Source organism: Zootermopsis nevadensis, unplaced genomic scaffold, assembly GCF_977971745.1.
Source record: "Zootermopsis nevadensis isolate Lab colony 2312 unplaced genomic scaffold, Znev_1.0 Znev_ptg000007l, whole genome shotgun sequence".
NCBI lineage: Eukaryota > Metazoa > Arthropoda > Insecta > Blattodea > Termopsidae > Zootermopsis > Zootermopsis nevadensis.
Genome location: NW_028259139.1, coordinates 1,532,337 through 1,552,177, shown reverse-complemented (window position 1 = coordinate 1,552,177; position 19,841 = coordinate 1,532,337). Strand labels below are relative to the sequence as shown.

Genomic DNA, 19,841 nt, shown 5'->3' with positions numbered 1-19,841 from the left:
TTCTGTCTTCTGGGTTGTTGCGCTGTGTAGTCTGGTCGATGTTAACCAACGTTTCGGAGGTCATACTGCCTCCATCATCAGGGCGATGAGTATGAATATTTCTGTCTTCTGGGTTGTTGCGCTGTGTAGTCTGGTCGATGTTAACCGACGTTTCAGAGGTCCTTGCTGCTTCTATCATCAGGGTGATGAGGAATCCGCGTTCGAGGAATCGATTTGAAATACAGGGACCAATCAGTTATGATGGAGGCAGCAAGGACTTCGAATTTATACGTAATTTTAAATCGAATGTCTGATTCAGAGAGGCGGTGATGAGCTAGGAGGATATCCTTGGCAGTGACGCATATTTCTGCCGTTGGATTGGCAACTATGACAACTATTTTATCTGCGTTGCGCTGCTACGCAGTGGATATCTGATAATTGCGTTGCTCATGTAGATGTGGTTTGCCTTCCTCGCTGCTGTCTTTTGTCCGTACTTGTAACAGTTCTGCGGCCCTGAAGCGAGTATCTAGCACACACTTTTTCCATGAAATTGTAATGCAATTACACCTCTCATCTTGTAATTACTGTAACCTTCGCGCAGCTCAGAAGCCTTTTTAACTTCACTACGCATATTTTCCTTATGTCACAACGAAAATAAGCGTTTTGGCATCATATCTATGCACCCCCCCCCCCAATAATGTTTGAATCAGTCAACAGATTTTTAGAAAACTTTGGTTTCAATATCATTCCGCTAGAGACCGCTTCGTATCGGAATTGTTCTAATTTCGTGCCATTAATACTATCAACATGGCGGTCGTGCGCGCCACGCGATATAGGGACCTGAAGTGTTACGTAACATCTTAGAAAACTTTTGTTACTTGTGTTGTCCGCGTCATTTAACTTGGCGTAATTTAACATAAGACGGGCTGACGGAGAGGTTAAGCACGCCAACAACACACTCTGTGTAAGCAGTGTTCATTGTGTAACAGTGACGCGAACACGTCCAAGCGACGTGTTTCTGGCCGACGAATGACGTACCTAACCTCAGTTGCACAAACCAAGGCGAGCCTAAATCTGTTACGTGTAGTTCCTTTTCCCACGCAGCCTTAACTGACCCGGAAAATACCACAGAATTTTTTTGTAAAAAAGTTGTCAGTGGAACCACGGTTCCGGAGAATTTGACGTAAATACGTCTATACGGAAAGGAAGTTTATATATTGGCTTTATTATAAATATTTCCTTTATACATGCTTTACAATCGAGTAAAGTTTGATTAAGACATTGCTTAATCAACTTGAATTAGTTACGCTTAAGATGGGTCTGTGGTAGCTGAATGTAATGTAAAGTAATGTTTTATAGGTAACAACAATGCCGAGTAAACAGATGAAGTTTCCTAGGTAACCATTGTTGTTTATTTGTTGATAATCCATTGTTACACTTTTTCGTTCTACTTTTTGCCGAATGACACTGTGACCCTAAAATATAGACGTATTTACGTTAAAAAAATCAGAAATGTCTTGTGAATTCTGAGGGGATGGTCCAGTTAGTTTACAGTTCATATTTATCATAGGCGCGGATATAGCGGCCCTCTGTATACCGTCATCCCTGCATTGCATATGTACCGTTAATGAAGTCCGATACAGCGCCTCTAGGAGGGCGCAGAGTTACTACTCGGGGTCAGCTGTGCAAATGGCGACGTTCCACATCCTGGCAGGTATACAGTAAGTTAACCTGCTAGTGGGAGACGAGGTTATGTTTAAATGGAAACATTAACAGATAAAATTCAAAGATCTATGGTACAACCGATCCAGATTCACTTTTTTTTATAGGTCAAACGAATTCTTCCGTGGTTTTTGTTACACATTTATTGAGTAACTAACACACAGTCCACAAACACAAGTGTTGATGGAAAACAAAAAAAATTACTTGTATGCCTGCAATGAACAATATCCTGAGTGGCATTTCTTTCAAATCGGATTGTGAACTTTTCACGATCACGGCTTCAGGATAGCTCCGCCTTTCAAGCGTTCCAGGACTGGTGTGATGGTTATACAGCGCTGACGCGGAGGGATACAGTACGATATATGGGTTCATGTTGGTATAATACACTACTCGCCACGCGCGCGTCAGTTGTTTGTCTACGTGGTTACATCACATGATGACGCTACTGCAAGCCAGACACCCTGGCGGCGCTGCAGTACGTCCAAAAAGGTCGTTCCGTATTGTAACTCCATTACATAACACGAGGGTTCAACATTGTTAAAGGTAATTATATGTACCACCTGCTTTACTAATCAGTAAATCTTCATTTTGTATTTGTTTCCCCATGATTTTCAGTGCAACAATTATTTCCCCGAGCTGTATTAACCGAATGGTATTCCTAGCGGTAACATGTTCGTTTTGTTTGAGGTCCGGACGAAATTTTTTTAAATATTACAGAGATGAGATTGGGCTTCATAGGGTTAACATTCTCACAACCTAACTATTTCCTTAATAAGTTCTATCCGGTGGTAAATTGGTATTAAGTCCAAACATTACAACCGACGTAAGATTGCTACGAAATCATATTTTTTTTTTTACATTCTTGCAAAAAATCAATCAAGAATTATAACTTTTCGAAAATTATTTTCGTTTACTTAACTTAACATTAAATGTGTTCATACTTGGTTTGTTGTTCGTTTTGTAGTTTAGTTTATATAACGACACTCTGTCAACTGCAAAGGTTATATAACATTAAATAGGAGTATGATTTTAATAATGAAGTGGCTGTACGTATAAGAAGCGTTTGGGGGGCATATTTTACGTCAACAAGAAAAACCACGAAATTCTGAAAGAGGATAACAGGTCCTTGGGCTGAAAATCCATCGGTGAGCCTCCAAAATACTATGGAAAAATGCGGAAAGCAGAAACGTTGTCACTTCTACTTTTGACATTAATAACCATTATCTAATCTCATTTGTTATCGTGTAATCTTTGTACTAAATAACACCTCATTCAGAGAACAGTGCAAACCGAAGACAACTGATAGAATAACCAAAGTTTCCTCTTCAAAAGCGAAGATAATGCACACAAAAGATTAGAACAGGCATGACATATGGTTGGGACAATCCAGGCCACGTAATGCATTACAAAGTTCTGGAAAAACGCTGACGTGACTGGATCGATTTCTGGTACAATGACTCTGAGCAGTGTTTTAATTCACAATTTATTTTGTGGTGTCAGCAGCTGACTTGAATTGAACAATAATATAATCACTGAACTGATTGAAAAGAACGCGGAAGGAAGCGGCCGTGGCCTATTTTAGGCACTCCCTGAAAGACACACACACAAAAAAAAACAGAATAGCCGTCCTCCTGGTAGAAATTTGAACCCGGAACCTCCTGAATACGAAGCCTTTTCTTTGTCTTCAACGTGTGTTTAATCGGTTGGTTGATAAGACAACACGTAAACATAATGGAAACGAATATTTTACAGCTGAATTTTAATTTCGTAAATTTCGGGGCTGCATTCGACAAAATATACAGAGCATATATATCTAATAAATTTTGGGGAGGCAAGTGTAATGGTTATACCACATCGATCGTTATAAAATCGCACTTGTTTAAAGTTGAGTCCGCCTTCATCTCTGTTGGTCAATAAACATGTATGACAGTCGTTCTTTACACAATAGCAGAGACTGCACAAGACAGAAAGCTAACCACAGCGACTAAAATAAAGATTCGTACGGTAGGTGTAATGACATCAGAGCTATCTTTTTCAGTATGGCATATTGCCGGGAGAGACAAAGAGAGTTATTGCGTCACTACTTGTTCCTACAGCGCATGCGTGGCTGGCACGTAGCCAACATAGCAGCTGTTTTACAGTTCCCATATCCCCACCCTGCCTATCGCATCAGCTGTGCTGCCAGGCTCGCTGGCTAGCTAGCTAGCTGGCTGGCTGGCTTACCGTCAGTCCAGTAGCAACTCTAGCAGCTCTGCCAGCTCTCAGCCAGGGACGGATACAAAACAACAGGCTAGTGAATGCATAAGTGGTTCATATGTGTGTGTCTGTGTGTGTATTACAACAACAACCCTGTAGGGTCGAGGGCTAGAAGATGCATCGATCCGGTCCCGCGAAGGGGTGGAGTGACGAGTGATAAAAGGACAATGAACCACTAATCGAACAAGCTGGGAGATGCATTAGTAACTGTTCGAACAATCCTCGACTTAGACTCGGTGAACACTTTGTATTGAGAGGCCCCAAAGTCGTGCACTCAAACTGAGGTTTTTAAGTATCGCTGCTCCAATAATTGTCGTGATTTTTAACACATTAGTAATTACTTAAAACGTAATTATCACCTTAATGGAGTCGTGTATAATTTTTTTTGACGGAAGGTTGTATTCTTCGCCAGTTTTTATGCTAGATACAGGCAAGGCTGATGAAATGAGTGAGACATATAGCGCAAATAGGGAGGATACTAAAATATACGTAAAAATAGGATTTCAGAGTGATAACTCTATGTACGAGGCTCAGTGTAGGGGGCCGTTGGCGGACACTTGTAACCATGGCAATGAACCTTGGCGTTCACATACAGGACGGATAATTTCTTAACCAGTTAAACGCATAAATTTTAACTTTGTTCCATGGCGAAAAGAGTAATGTAATTCTAAACGTAATACGAACAGAAGCTTTTAGTGCAGGTTAATTATAGTATACCGAAGTGTCAAAGTGAAAATGCAGAAATCTCACGTCCTGGCCAATTCTTTGTTGTTGAATTTTCAAGGGCAGATCCACTAATGATATGAAGAACAATGATAGAAATGCCAGTACACTCATACATTACAAACTTCAATGGAAAGCTACATTGTAAAGCTGCCCATACACTGCTTTTGATTATAATTAATCTTATGTGAAAATATGAAAGATGTAGACACATTTAACTCCAGACCCCAATCTGTACCGCGTATGAGATAAAAATACACAAATATTTTTAGAACTGTTCAGTGTATTAATAATAGATCCATGTAGATGGCGTGAAACATCGAGATCGATTATACCCATATTCATAGCTGCGATACGTTTTTCGACTTTATGAATAATCGACATCGATTCGATATTGTTAAAGGCTCCTAAAGAAATGGCGTATCGTGTGAAACAACTGCATATTAATTTTTTTTTATCTCTTTCATATTAATGACGTGTATCTAAAGCATTGTTCGATGTATGTATTTGAGATAAACGTTTTAAAAAAAAACAAATTTACAGATAACACTAAAGTACCAAGATTTATGAAGTTTCAGTAATGGCCTTTTGTACATTTCATAAGGCAGGGTAAGGTTTTTTTTTTTTTTGATTACATATTACAGAATTTTACTTAAATGACCCAACTATAGAGTTCAAAATTTTGAAGGTATTTATAATTATGACCGATGATTGGACATTATTTAATACAGGGTCTTAACAGCAATGTCAGTCTTACGTGAACCACAAGAATTAGAACAATTTTGAAATATTATGCATTTAGAATCTAGCCTGGAATATGTTTTGTGGTGAGTGTGAACTGGTGAAACCTTGAAACAAGTGTCTGTTAACACATTTAATTTGAGAGATGAGAAACCAGGCGACAAAAACTGTAAATAATTCTGTTCTCGTAAGTACATCTCAGTTTGTGTCTGTAAAAATTATATTTCGGAATGCACGAGCGTTACGGGTCTGATCAGATTTTCTCGTAATATATATATTTTACTTAGTGTTCTGTCTGACGACAGGTCCATATGAACAGGATCCTTCCATCCTTTTCTCGGACTGGGACCTGTTCATATACGTTCTTGGCAGATGATACAGAAGTGGTTTGCCATTGCCTTCTTCTGTGTGTGTGAATGGAGTAATTGTTGGGATGCCACGGAGGAAAACTCCGTGTTGCCTAGACCACGGCCTTGCCCAACACAAGTTATAAATTCGGGCACCGCCGGGAATCGAACCCGAGACCCCAGGATTACAAGGCCAGCGTTCTAACCGCTAGACCACCTCATCTTATTATTTATTTAGTGTTCTGTCTGACGACAGGTCCATATGAACAGGATCCTTCCATCCTTTTCTCGGACTGGGACCTGTTCATATACGTTCTTGGCAGATGATCCAGAAGTGGTTTGCCATTGCCTTCTTCTGTGTGTGAATGGAGTAATTGTTGGGATGCCACGGAGGAAAACTCCGTGTTGCCTAGACCACGGCCTTGCCCAACACAAGTTATAAATTCGGGCACCGCCGGGAATCGAACCCGAGACCCCAGGATTACAAGGCCAGCGTTCTAACCGGTAGACCACCGTGGCTGTAATATATATAAAGGATATCGAGTAGGTACGACTTAACAGCTGGGAATTCGTTGCGTAAGAAACAATGCCGTCATGTTGTCTATGTGACTAAACACGAAGGACGTGGCTCAGTAGAGTCATTAATTTCCAAGAAATCTTTACAGCGCAATGCTTTACACGCCCAAAGTCCATATTCTACAAGATACGTCTATCGCTGTAATGGTTAAAAGTTTGTCTCAAACCTCGCGTTAGTCTGTCCGTACCGTTAGGATTATACGTGGTTACGAATCGTAAAATATCTAGTTATTATACCAAATACCATTTCGAATACTAGGTATATAGCTTTTACAAAAAAAAATAATGGCGTGTTATGGCTGTCCTGAATAACAACGCTAACAGAAAATTAGACCAGCAAACTCGTAACCGTACGCACGCCTTGAATTCTGCCCACAGCAGCGCTTACGGTAGATAATGGAACTTCTTCGAGACTGCACCTTTTAAATAGAGTGCGTTGCTGTTATTCGAATGCGTTGCTGTTATTCGGGTTTCAACATCGTTGTAGCAGGCGGGAGACGCACCTTAAACCTGACATTGACACACACCAACAAAAAAAAACATTTGTCAGCGATGCAGTAGGGCTGTAGGCCTGAGATATTGATCACGTACAGGGCCTCCAGAAAGCGTATTTTTCCGGGCAATTTTAAATAAAGAAATTCCAGAGGGAGTGAACTTTCGATGTGATTTTTCTTCAAAATCTGTTATCTGTCCGAAATCATGTGTTATTAACAAGACGATGGCTGTAGTATGGTAGAAGTTTACCGACTTTTCTGAGGTGCTTGCTGCCTCCATCATCAGGACCTGTGATGGAAGAACCAAGCACCTCTGAAACGTCGGAAAACTTTTACTAGACAACATGGCACATCAACCCAGATGATAGCCATCATCATACTTTCACAAGAAACTGAAATGTCAGTCCCGTATTAATAATTATAAAATTTAGTGTTCCATCTCTAAATATGGGCGTAATGATTCGAAATGTTACGTCATATTCTTTCCCAAATATCTTCTTTTAATACATAAATTTAAGTTATTATATTTTTGCAAATTTATTCTAGGTCCGTATTCATTTTCTGTATTGATGTATTACATTCTCAGTACTGAAATGAATTATAACCGGAATTCTTTCGCGAGTGTGTTCATTCGTCATCGCAAAGATCGTATATGCTCGAAAAGCGATATCCAAATGCACTTGTGTTAAAGGTTGTTTTACTTCGAATTAAGGCACGTTGAATTGTAAAATCTCGGTACCTTTCAATCCTTTGTTTAAAGAGCGATTAAAATATATTTATATCAATGTATTCATGTAATTATGATTTTAAAGCACACTTAAAAATGGATTCATTTAGATATAATACATAATCGATTTTAGGAAACATTTCGAATTCTGAACAATGTTCTTGATCCAAGTTTAATTCAAGGACGAATTTTGAGTAGACCGGTTCGAAAAGAAATCAGCACGGTATAAACAAAAGCGGTTAGATCATGTCAGAAGCATTTGAACATTAGACGCCTATTGACAACCGAAATGGAGGAAGACACAAGACTTTTACGACGATGTAGGGTGTGAGTACTGAATATTGATGCTGAAACAGATCATTTATGGGCTTAACTTCGTGACCGAACGAAGAGTTTGATAACTTTTAATAACGCTTAAAATTTCTCGCTGCAAATGTGGAACTAATTAAAGCAAATTTAAGAAAAACTGCAATTGACTAACTTATCGTGCAAGTACTAATTAAAATATAAGAAGAAGGATTAAATCAATTCTAATGTACCTGCCCAAACAAACAATGAAGTGGGCGTACTCCCCGCGGAGTATGACATTTGATAAATTCATAACACACACAGACTCTAAGCTGTAAGACCAAACTTTGAAAGATTTTATACAATTCACTTTGTCGAATGTCCTTCAACCCCATGGGGGTCATCCTCAGTATTTGGTTCGAACTTATGAATGTGCAGCCATAAATTTTTAAAATTTTTAAATATAATCAGATTATCCAAACTACCAATTTCTCAATCGGATTTTTTCCTCAAAGAAACTACGACGCTGAAATGATGGCATTAGTTGTTTAGCTCGTTCATTATCGATACAGCGTGTTCTTATCGATAGGCTAAATGCTTTAATAATGACAATTCGATGTACCCGATACATGGAATCGATCCCGGCAATTGGAGACAGAAGGTTTTAAAAAACAGGAAGTCGTAACTTATCTATATTTCTTTAAACATATCTATGAATTCAAAACTTTCTCTAAAAACTTTTAACCATGTCAAATTGCAGAATGATATATATCGATATATCGATGTACCATCTCTACTACTGACGTCGTTAGTAAAGTTTATTTATAAATGCGTGTAGACGCGTAGTTATAAACGTGTCATATTGTATAACAATTTAATTTTCACAGTAATTTGTTTTGAGAAATAACCTGACACAAAACGTGTAGGTAGCGCCTCATCTCATGTTCAAAAATTGTTCCTTGCAATTTATTTTCTTAAATCTGACTCATATGTAGTGGTTATTTGCATCCACAAACACATGGAATAATTTGCATTTAAATTTATTCTAGAAACTGTATGCCAGGACAACATGAATTTTCATAGTCGTATTTTCCCCTGAACTAGATGCAATGGTGTGACAGCCCTGACCCGGTCAACATGAATAAAGTAATACTTCCGTGCTCACTTAAAACAGACGGAGTCAACTAAGCGATGACATGCCCGACTTCTTCGGAGCATCTATTCTGAGGCTTTTATCACTTTTAAGTGTTCCCTCAGTACATGCCGGAAGTTGAAAACAGGTCGTGTCTTGTCCCCCTCTTGTTTTTTTTTCTACTCTGGATTCGGTAGAAAACAGTCGATATTATTTTCGGGTGTTCGAGGCCGTGTTCACATCGAACGTGCGTCACGCAGTGGTCAGCAGGAGAGTTACAGGTCTCCTCCCCCTACTCCGATTGCGTGGTGTTGTATAACAGGCCAAGCACGTGATCGTCAAATGTTCACATATTCACAGATTTCTGCTAGAAATCTGTGTCTGTGTTCCCAAAATAACAGAAACAACAAAAGTACAAGAAGTTTTTGTAAAAAAAATAAAAAAAAGGCAGATGCTGACCAGGCCTGTAGTCGAGCCACAGCGGTCGGGGCAGTGACCCGGGGCCTAAGGGTAAATGTGGTTGTTATCCCCCAACAGAAAAAAAAACAATGCCCGTCTATTAACTTTGAAAAAATAATTATGTAGTATAGTCACAGCGTATTAAACTTGGCTGTAGTATTAAAATTCCGTAACTTACATAATTTATTCCTGTGTAAGTCGTTTAAAGTGTAAAACCATCAGTAACTAGAATTGGCTCTCGATATGATTGAAGCTGATTTCTTTCAAGCTAGAACTGCGTGTCAGGTTGCCTCGGCACTGTCGTCAAGGTCACCCTTGTTGCTAGGCCGCTCCACACTGGAGTTACGCAAAAGCTGTGCAGGTTGCGAACATGGTGTATTCACGAACAGAATGTGTCGATTCTCGAACATTAATTGAGATCGTTTACTGCTTTTCGTGAAGGTATTAGCAGTGTCGAATAAAATAACAAAGTTACGGGACACTGGAAGTGTTCGTCTGTGACAAATGCTCACAGAGCGACAAGACAGATTAAATTTCTACCGTACAAGCTTTAAAGCTGTGCATCAGCTGGGGAAGGCTAGGAGCGAGTCTCTTTTGCTGACTGCACGGAGGAGCTTATCGGACTGAACGTCCAAACAAAAGAAATGCTCCGACCGTGCCACCTCAGGTACACAGACTAGGCCCGTCCGCCAGCTCCGCTAGCTTGGAATTTTCAAGGGGAAGGCTAGGAGCGAGTCACTGACTGCACCGAGGAGCTTATCGGACTGAACGTCCAAACAAAAGAAATGCGCCGACCGTGCCACCTCAGGGACACGGACTAGGCCCGTCCGCCAGCTTCACCGGCCAAACAGTTGAGTTTTAAATTGAACATACCGTACTTAGATTTCTAACTTCATTTTGTTTCCTCATAAACTGCTTTATCTTGACATGTTAAATCCGAAACGTTGAGAACCTAAGACTCGAATATCACGCATACAGTGTGTCTAGATTATGTCGCAAGCTTTGAAGTTCTGTTTGCAAGTTTTCATGAGCCGGAAGTACGTAATTCATATCTAAGATAAGTCGAATCCCCCTTAAAGTGCTACCAACATTAGTTGTTAAAGTTGGGTTGGTAATAAATTCGTTTTTTCTAACTTTTCGTACATTTAAATTTATGAATGTATTAATGTGCCACATGGCGTGTGAAATATTGTAGTTCAGGTATTGACTGAATGTGCCTGTGCTTTGTAACAGTGCCATCTAAAAAAACAGGTATATATTCTTTACTAAATATCACTTTTGGAGCAAAATACGTACCAGTCTTTTATGGTTTGTGTTCACTTGCTCTATCCAAATCGTAACTAAAGCATCATCAGTATCTTGAAATGTTCAGGTGGCATCTTCCCTGAATAGACTTTATTTGTTAACACAGAAGCTAGTATATGGTATTTTTATAACTGAATATTCCAGGGAGTTTTTCACGTGGCTGGTGGAAACAGACTTAACGGTGTATTCTTCCACAGTATGTTAGCGGAGTGACGCCCAGCGGGGGATTCCCTCTCAAATTACACAGTAAATTTCTGCTCTGATGCTTTCTTTCGTGCAGCAGTGCGAGGATGGTTGTAAATAACCTAGAGCAGCGGTATTCGACCTTTTTTTGTTCGCGTACCCCCAGATATAATTTCTCTTCAATTTTGTACCCCCAAAGTTATACATAGTATATAATCTACATCTGAAATAAATTAAATAAATTACATTACTGATTATTCAGTGTTTATCATAAAATATTTTGTTTTTTAAATTTCACGTACCCCCTAAGATGTCTTCGCGTACCCCCAGATATAATTTCTCTTCAACTTTGTACCCCCAAAGTTGTTGGTGTATAATTCAAGTTATACATAATATATAATCTACATCTAAAATAAATTAAATAAATTACATTACTGATTATCCAGTGTTTATTATAAAATAATATATTTTTTTAAATTTCACGTACCCCCTAAGATGTCCTCGCGTACCCCAGGTTGAATACCACTGACCTAGAGGGTTGTTGTTTCGTGGCCTCACCGTATTTATAGCTTGTTTAACGACGCTGTTTTTTTAACTGAACTAATGTGTACAGGATATTGGTGGGTACGTGGTAGATTGGGAAGGAGACGGTCGTGGCTTATTTGAATACACCGATTGGAAGAAATGATGACGGCAAACTCTGTGAAGAAAATACGGATTTGGCCCAGTTCTTGGTACTGCTGAGAGCAGTTCAAACCACTGCATCCTGTTCTGATGCAGCGATAAAAAGGAGCTTTTTAAAATGAAGAGGGGGTCACAGAGTCAACAACTGGCGTGATATTTCGGTTGCTCGCAGGCAAAGTAATTTAACAGAAGCAATTTGCTGTAGTTTTCAAGCAGAACACCAGGAAAAATGTGTGGATAAATCAAACATTGGCCCTCTGGTATCCACGTACATTTACACGGTCTATAGTTTCATCTTCTTATCTCTGAGTGTTGAAATGTTTTATATGCCAGACTGAATCAGTCACGTCATACTCGGCTAATATTAAACCAGCTAGTGAACAAATTCCCAGCTTGTAAAAGACCCTAAGGGCTAATTACAGTTCTTACAAGAGATCGCTACTGGGCGCTACACGGAACTAGATAAATGTAACCCAAAACCTCACACCCTATTTTCTTGGGGTTCATTTTAATATTGTTGTCCCATTTCCGTTTAGGTCTCCTCCCTCTACGGTTTTAGACAAACATTTTGTATGAATCTGTCAAGTCTTCTTCCATGCGTGTTACACGCCCAGTCCATCTCATCCTCTAGATGACCTCCTCTTATAATGGTTCATCGAGTGGCACAAATCATAAACTCCTGACTGCAATTTTCTCCATTATCATGTTACTTCCTCCCTCTTATGTCCAAATAATCTCCGAACTCTCGAACTGTGTTCGCCATTCGAGGTTAAACACCACGTTTCCCCCATCCAAAAACAAGTATAGTTAAAGTTACGTACATTTTAATGTTTAGGTTTGTAAATTTGAAACAGTACGTGGAAGATTCTGGACTAGCTACGCACGAGAAGGTAGACACTTCCGTGCTGGCTCTACGTTGTTTCTGTTGGACATAAGCACTGATCCTGCATCTTCTAGCCGAGTGTTTTGATTCTACTGCCATTGCATTATGCATTAAAAGACGTCAGTTGGCCTTAGCCGACCAAAATACATTATTATATAACATTCCTGGCGAAATGCTCACTTCGCAAGATACAATCTCCAGCGACAAACACGCCGATTTTGAATTTGCGATGTTTACAACAAGATCTACCCATTTTACAAGAGGCTGGGTAGGTATCAGGCCTGACGTAATTACAAAGAGAAAAATCTGTGCCCCTGACGGGGATAAAACCCAAGTTATCCAGCCTGTAGACAGTCACTTCATTAATTTCGAAGATTGCTGTCTTCTGGTTTGTTGCACCGTGTAGTCTGGTAGATATCCATCAACGTTTCAGAGGTGAATTCATGGTCCTGATGATGGAGGCAGCATGAACCTCTGAAACGTTGGTTAACATCGACCAGACTACACAGCGCAACAACCCAGAAGACAGAAATCTTCATACTCATCGCCCTGATGATGGAGGCAGTATGACCCCTGAAACGTTGGTTAACATCGACCAGACTTCACGGCGCAACAACCCAGAAGACAGAAATCTTCATACTCATCACCCTGATGATGGAGGCAGTATGACCTCTGAAACGTTGGTAAACATCTACCAGACTACACAGCGCAACAACCCAGAAGACAGAAATCTTCATACTCATCGCCCTGATGATGGAGGCAGTATGACCTCTGAAACGTTGGTAAACATCTACCAGACTACACAGCGCAACAACCCAGAAGACAGAAATCTTCATACTCTGATGACGGAGGCAGTATGACCTCTGAAACGTTGGTAAATATCGACCAGACTACACAGCGCAACAACCCAGAAGACAGAAATCTTTATACTAAGAATCGCCCTGATGATGGAGGCAGTATGACCACTGAAACGTTGGTAAACAAAGACCAGACTTCATGGCGCAACAACCCAGAAGACAGAAATCTTCATACTCATCACCCTGATGATGGAGGCAGTATGACCTCCGAAACGTTGGTAAACATCTACCAGACTACACAGCGCAACAACCCAGAAGACAGAAATCTTCATACTCATCGCCCTGATGATGGAGGCAGTATGACCTCTGAAACGTTGGTTAACATCGACCAGACTACACAGCGCAACAACCCAGAAGACAGAAATCTTCATACTCATCGCCCTGATGATGGAGGCAGTATGACCTCCGAAACGTTGGTTAACATCGACCAGACTACACAGCGCAACAACCCAGAAGACAGAAATCTTCATACTCATCGCCCTGATGATGGAGGCAGTATGACCTCTGAAACGTTGGTAAACATCGACCAGACTACACAGCGCAACAACCCAGAAGACAGAAATCTTCGCAGAATAAAATTTGTTACACCCCTGAGGTGCGAGATAACTATCGATCCCTCGACACTTCTTGTATTATTCTTTTTCCAGATTATACTCTTAGTTATATTTACACAGTGTGGGCGTAATGCAGAGTTATTAATTGTTAAATCAGGTGGTACATATAGCTACGACTGGGCTCTAAAAGGCCAGGTCCTTCAAAAAGCCTTGTACCAAATTTCATGTACCAGAAATGGTCTGACGGCTATCATGTTGAAAACTATAGAAGGGGGATTAAGATGGCGTGCCGCTCATAGCTTTTTTTTTTTTTTTGGAAGCCGAAGCTGACCTATACAGTATTAAGAATTCAGTCCATACCGCAAGGAAATACAATGCATTTCCATTACAAACAAAAGCTGTAAGGAACAAATCCCTGTTTACGCTGAGAGTCATATAAAGCCCATACATACAAAATGCAAGAGTTATTGATGGTTAAAGCGGGTGGTACATACGTATTGCTACCCTGGGTTTGAAAGGTTAATGCATCCTTTGATAGTTCCACATGCATTTCGTAATAACAGAGACTGCCTACATCGATACGTGAGACTACACTTCTAACCGGCGTGCTAGAGAAGTTGCCGAAACAAGGCGCTAACTCAACGGAGTGGACACCTTGAGAAGCTAAACGAACACAGACAGTCAAGAAATTCCCCGTGGTTTGTGGAACCCCAAGGTTGGTCGTCCAGCTCATAGCCTAGACATTACACTGACAAAACTACCCAATCAGCTAAGACTATACAACCCTATATATCCTGTATTACATGGTAGCTATGTGCACCACAATCTTGTAACAGAGATGCGGTGTTTCCTTCGAGGAACCAATCTAATTTCTAAATTTAATATGGACGAGCTCCACCGTTCAGGACAGGAGTCCTTCACTCTTTTCTAGACGTGGGACCCACATTCACCCTTTCTTATCGACGGGTGGACCGCAGAGTTAAAAGAGGACAATTTACTGGAACGCCAGATTATTAAACTTGCTACTAAATTAAGTCTTCTATTGCAAACAGGTTCACGAGAACTCAAGGTATAAATACATTTAAATATTTGCCCCGCTGCGTTTGCTTGGATAAACTTTCAGTGTCAGATTTAACTTCTGTTGTTGCTATCCGCACGCATTTTTCCCAAGTGTTTATCAGCGAGATGCTGTCAAATAGGACATTAACAAGACGTGTTTTCTCACATCAGATAACTATATTTTCGTCGGATTGCACGAAACACATCGGTGGTCCGCATGCGGGCCGCGGGTTGAGAACTGCTTTTGGGTTAGAGAAAAATTATGTACCTGGTTACCGTGTGTGGAAAAGACGAGCGGAAATATTGCAGGTCACTGGTATATCCGCTGATGTAATGTTACAGGATATAGTCATAAATGAATTCAAATAAATTACCCTCTACAATGTTGGCAACGATTCGTTAAAATAACCCCTACGTATCTCTTCAGAATCTAAAAACTGCACGTAATTAGCTGGCCCGTCAGTGCACTAACTTGTGACGGTATTTTAACCTCTAACCGTTTGCCTTACGCTGTTACTTCCTGGCGCCAACTACTGATAACTTATGATATATACGCATCTGCAATGTCACGCGCCAAGGACCGACAGGCACGCATTCAGTGTGTTAGGCTGCTTTAACACTGAGCGCTCAGGAGAAAAGCCCTGGTACGGATGTGATATACGCGCATGCGCAAGATTTCGCGGTGAGTAGCACGAATGCAGTATACTGTGCAGTCAGCCGCCATTCGGGTCGAGCTACCACAAATTTTGAATGAGCCACAAAGCGAGGTAGTGTGACATTTATCGCTGGTGAATCGATTATCGAAAACAGTCGACCTACGACGGTAACGCTATACAAACTTATTCCTGCGCTTTATGATTTATGCTGTACAACTATCAACATCTGGGTGCCTTAATCACAGAGAATCATGGGTAATTACGTCATCAGCATGCAATGTAAGGTCTTTGAGCGTCCGTTTGGTTCATATTTCCGACTACGGGAAATTAAGGCAGCACTAGTTAGGAGGAGTATCATCTGATGGCATAACCACCACACCAATTTTCATGAAAATCCAATCAGCCATTGTTCTTTACGGGATTTTTAGTACAATACTGATAGATACTTGACTGAAATACACAACAGACACGGGCAGGCCCACAAAGTTTTCTTCAAAGAACACCAAAAAAATTCTACCAGCTTATTTTGCGATGGAAAATTACTGAGTAATACGTTATTACTCAATAACTTTCCCTAACAAAATAAGTCATTAGTGAGTGAAGAGGCATATTTGACAATGCTTTTGTTTTATTAATCATTCAGTATCACGTTAAATTTATGTGACTGTGATTCCTGCCAAGTGTTCACAGGAAGATACACCCTAATTCTTGATTTTACGTTCATTAAGCTGACTTTCACGGACATGGATTGTGAAGTGATTCAAGATAGGATACAGTGATATATAGGCTTTTGTGGTGACAGTCATGAGCAAAGGATTTCTTGGACAGCTGAAAATTGCTGTTTTGCAAGAGATATAGTCTGAAAATCTCTGAAGTGTACAATATTGACAGAAATGCCATAAAGACGTTAATTAACTGATATCTGAGCCAAGATTAAAACGTCGGACCTTCTAAATATGAATCAAGAATGCTAAATATTGCTTCATGATATTAAATTTAAATATCCTTTCACATCAGCATCCATCCAAATGTATGAATTAACTCCCTTCACTGTGACTGATAGAATGACTGAAATGGATCTTTCGTTTTTTGTTGTTGTTGTATAAGAAATTGGTATTGTTACGTAAATGCAAAGTTAAAAAAGTCTGAATTTGTGACAAAAGCAATGAAGAAGACGTACGATGTGACAGATAATTTTAAACATGAGTAGGAGAATTGGTGGATAAGATTACAGCAAGATGGGACCTTTTTAAAAGTGGATTAACCCTTTGAAGCTAAAGCTCAGAGTTCAATTCGTACCTCAAAGAAAACACAACACCTCTCCACTCCAAAGAGCAATCGATTAATGCTGTTTAGGGTAACAGTCACAGTTTGTTCTGAGAATTATTCAAAAACAAATAAACAGACAATAGGAAATATGCAGATTTATTAATTACTAAAGCATGTGGTACATATAGTTACCACAAATTTAAAGCGTTAAATTGTTTACCTTCAACCACAAAATGTCGGACACAGCAAATCAAGATGACAACTAATACCAGTTACGTGAAGTTAAAACATGAACGTGATTGGCTGTTTACAAAGCTGTTGATTATTCAGCTTTTGTCACAAAAGGAGATAGGTAATTCTAACACTGAAAACTGAGGAGTCAGTGTTAGTTGTATTTAACTTTGATTACTTTACCATGAAGATTTATAACACAGGCTTATGTTACAAGACTGGTTGGACAAGATGAATATTTAAGGGATTCCTTTGTTGTATTCTGACGCTAAATGTAATAAAATGTTTTATTAAATATACACAAATTATAAGGTATAGACCAAATTTCAACCAAGGTTCTATGAATCTTAAAAATAAAAACTAATTGATTGCGTCTTCTTTTTAAAACTCTGGAACAAGTGACATACGTGAATTTGTCGTATAATATCAAGCAGTGCTGCCAGATCGGAGCTCTAATACATTCTCTACAAGCTACATAATGTCCATATTTCCGTTTCTTTTCCTTGTCAATGAAAATCATTATTTTTCAACATCATATGCAATTAGGTACCAAGTAAAATTGAAACAAGAATATGATAAAATAATATACTTAATTTGGAACCCAAATTTTGGGGCACCATGAGACAAGACTCACCTTAGTCCAATCACTGCTACCTCGCATGACCAAACATTAAAATATTCTGAGTTATGAGATGGGATTTGGTATAAACTTTAGAGGTTATGAACTGTAGGAATATTATATTGGAGAAAATTCTTACAGACATTTCTGGTGCACCTAAGCAATATTTTGTGTGAAAACTGCATTACTCATGTAGTTGAGATTTCTGCCTCCTTATGTAAGAGTAGTATAAATATTGGGAGAGTAAGACTACATTTTTGCAAACATCGTTGACCTTAAATTCATTGCCAAGTTCTAGAGATACTTGTTGTCTTGCCAATTTCATGTAACTACCCTTGTGCTATGTTTGAAATGTGTCGGAAACCGTGCAACAATTCTGGCTAGCACTAAATGTCAGTGGCCCATACTGCTGTTATAAACATCAAATCTTTCAATGCCCTGTTTGACTTTGTCTATATCCCAGGTCTTGTTGTCACCTGAAGGCAAATATAACATACAAAACTAGAAAGGTGTATTCCGTACCAGAATACACACTTGTTATTTGTAAATTCTGAATTAATCATAAAGGATTATGCCAATTATCTATCATACTTTGACAACTTTAATTTCAAACTATAAAAATCACATGGTCTTAAAGTCTTCTTTATGATATGACAAAAGGTACTTTACATACTGGACTGTTGACATGGGGGGTCATAGAATCCAATCCTAGTCAAATTTTGTTTAACTGTCATACAACCACCATGTTGTTATTTTACATATAATAAATAATTATTATATCGAAGTATTTTCTGAAAATCAAAAACTATACGTCATTTTGTGGCCATAATGCAGGTGGTGGTGCTTGTGTCGACCCCCACCACAACAAGTTTGTCTGCCAACTTGAGTATTCTTATTTTAGGTTAGTCCCCAATCACATAATGTTCATACAAGATTTAATCGAGATCTGTCCAGCAGCTCTCAAGTTGAATCATGTTGACAGACAGACACAAAGACATATATGACTAGCCCTATTTATTTATTTCATGCACACATAATTAGGGATGAATATAATAAAATAAAATACTGGAGTTGGGTCTGTAACTTGTATCAGCCATGAGGCACAGCTTGTGCACTCCACTGAGCAGTCAGCAGCCCTGTAGTACAAGCATTATGGCCACTATTTCTACACAGAATGTCCATAGCCGAAAAAATGTGCTCTTGGGATAATTTTGAGTCTAAAAGTTCAAATAAGCATGGGTACGATCTACAGCGGTATGTCAACAAAACGTGATTAAGCATTATATTGGATTTGTAACTTTTAAATTATTTACATTTAATTTTAGGTTGCGTTGTTGTTATTATTAAGTTTAGACTACACTCTAAATTGAATTTTAAATTACTCACGTTATTTACGTGACTCGAAATGGCTACACTGATTGTCGGTGCACAGTTTGAGCTCTTCGTGTCATTGAAGTAACAGCCCTCTTCACATGTTTGATGTTATCACAAGAGTCCATTACTCGATTCACCAGCTAAGCCCTACTGTTTTGATTTGATGGCGGACACCAGGGATAGATATCATGTGACTCCAGAGATCTCGCTGGCCTATCCAACGGTTTCGCAACTGTTGATTAAGAAATGCAGTCACCTGCCTACCAAAACGGGGTGTGCCATCTTGCTGCAGTCATATCAATTGCTTGGTTAGCATAGGAATATCTTCCGTGACCAATAACAGCAAGTAGCATTGAGATGTCAAGCACCGACTGCCCCATGTTTTGCCTACGTGCGCATGCGAACTAATTTCTCAACCCCAGTCAATGCATAGCGAGTGCGGTGCGTTTTCCTGACAAACCGTTGCAAATCGGACCCAAGTTTATATCAACTTTTTGACTCAAAATGATCCCAAGAACACATAGTTAAGCTATGGATACTCTGTATGATAAAGCTTAAAATGCTAACCTAACCTAACATGTGCTTGCCTTCTGCTCTCTATTCGCATAAATAAATCTATTTGGAAAATGACAGGCATTTGACACTATCTGAAAAATAATTCAAAGCATGCACTGGCACATGGAAGTCTACTGTTACACCACGTGACACATCTTGTGTGCTTTT

At 39.4% G+C, this 19,841-nt stretch overlaps 2 protein-coding genes across 4 annotated transcripts in view; one reads left to right on the top strand and one right to left on the bottom strand.

Moving 5' to 3' along the window:
• The window catches only part of Adck5 (aarF domain containing kinase 5), a 47,074-nt gene extending 27,656 nt beyond the window's left edge, over positions 1 to 19,418 (bottom strand). The window contains exon 1 of the mRNA XM_087343888.1: positions 19,131 to 19,418. The gene's annotated coding sequence lies outside the window, so the exon portion shown is untranslated. The remainder of the gene's footprint in view (positions 1 to 19,130) is intronic.
• TP53INP (Tumor protein p53 inducible nuclear protein) overlaps positions 1 to 19,841 on the top strand; it is a 40,651-nt gene that overhangs the window by 11,728 nt on the left and 9,082 nt on the right. Inside the window, exon 1 of one of the 3 annotated variants that reach the window (XM_022074086.2) lies at positions 2,113 to 2,244. The exons of 1 other annotated variant lie outside the window; for it this stretch is intronic. The gene's annotated coding sequence lies outside the window, so the exon portion shown is untranslated. Of the gene's footprint in view, positions 1 to 2,112; positions 2,245 to 3,834; positions 3,991 to 19,841 lie in introns of those variants that run through there. One more of the 3 variants, XM_022074084.2, reaches the window with a different exon arrangement.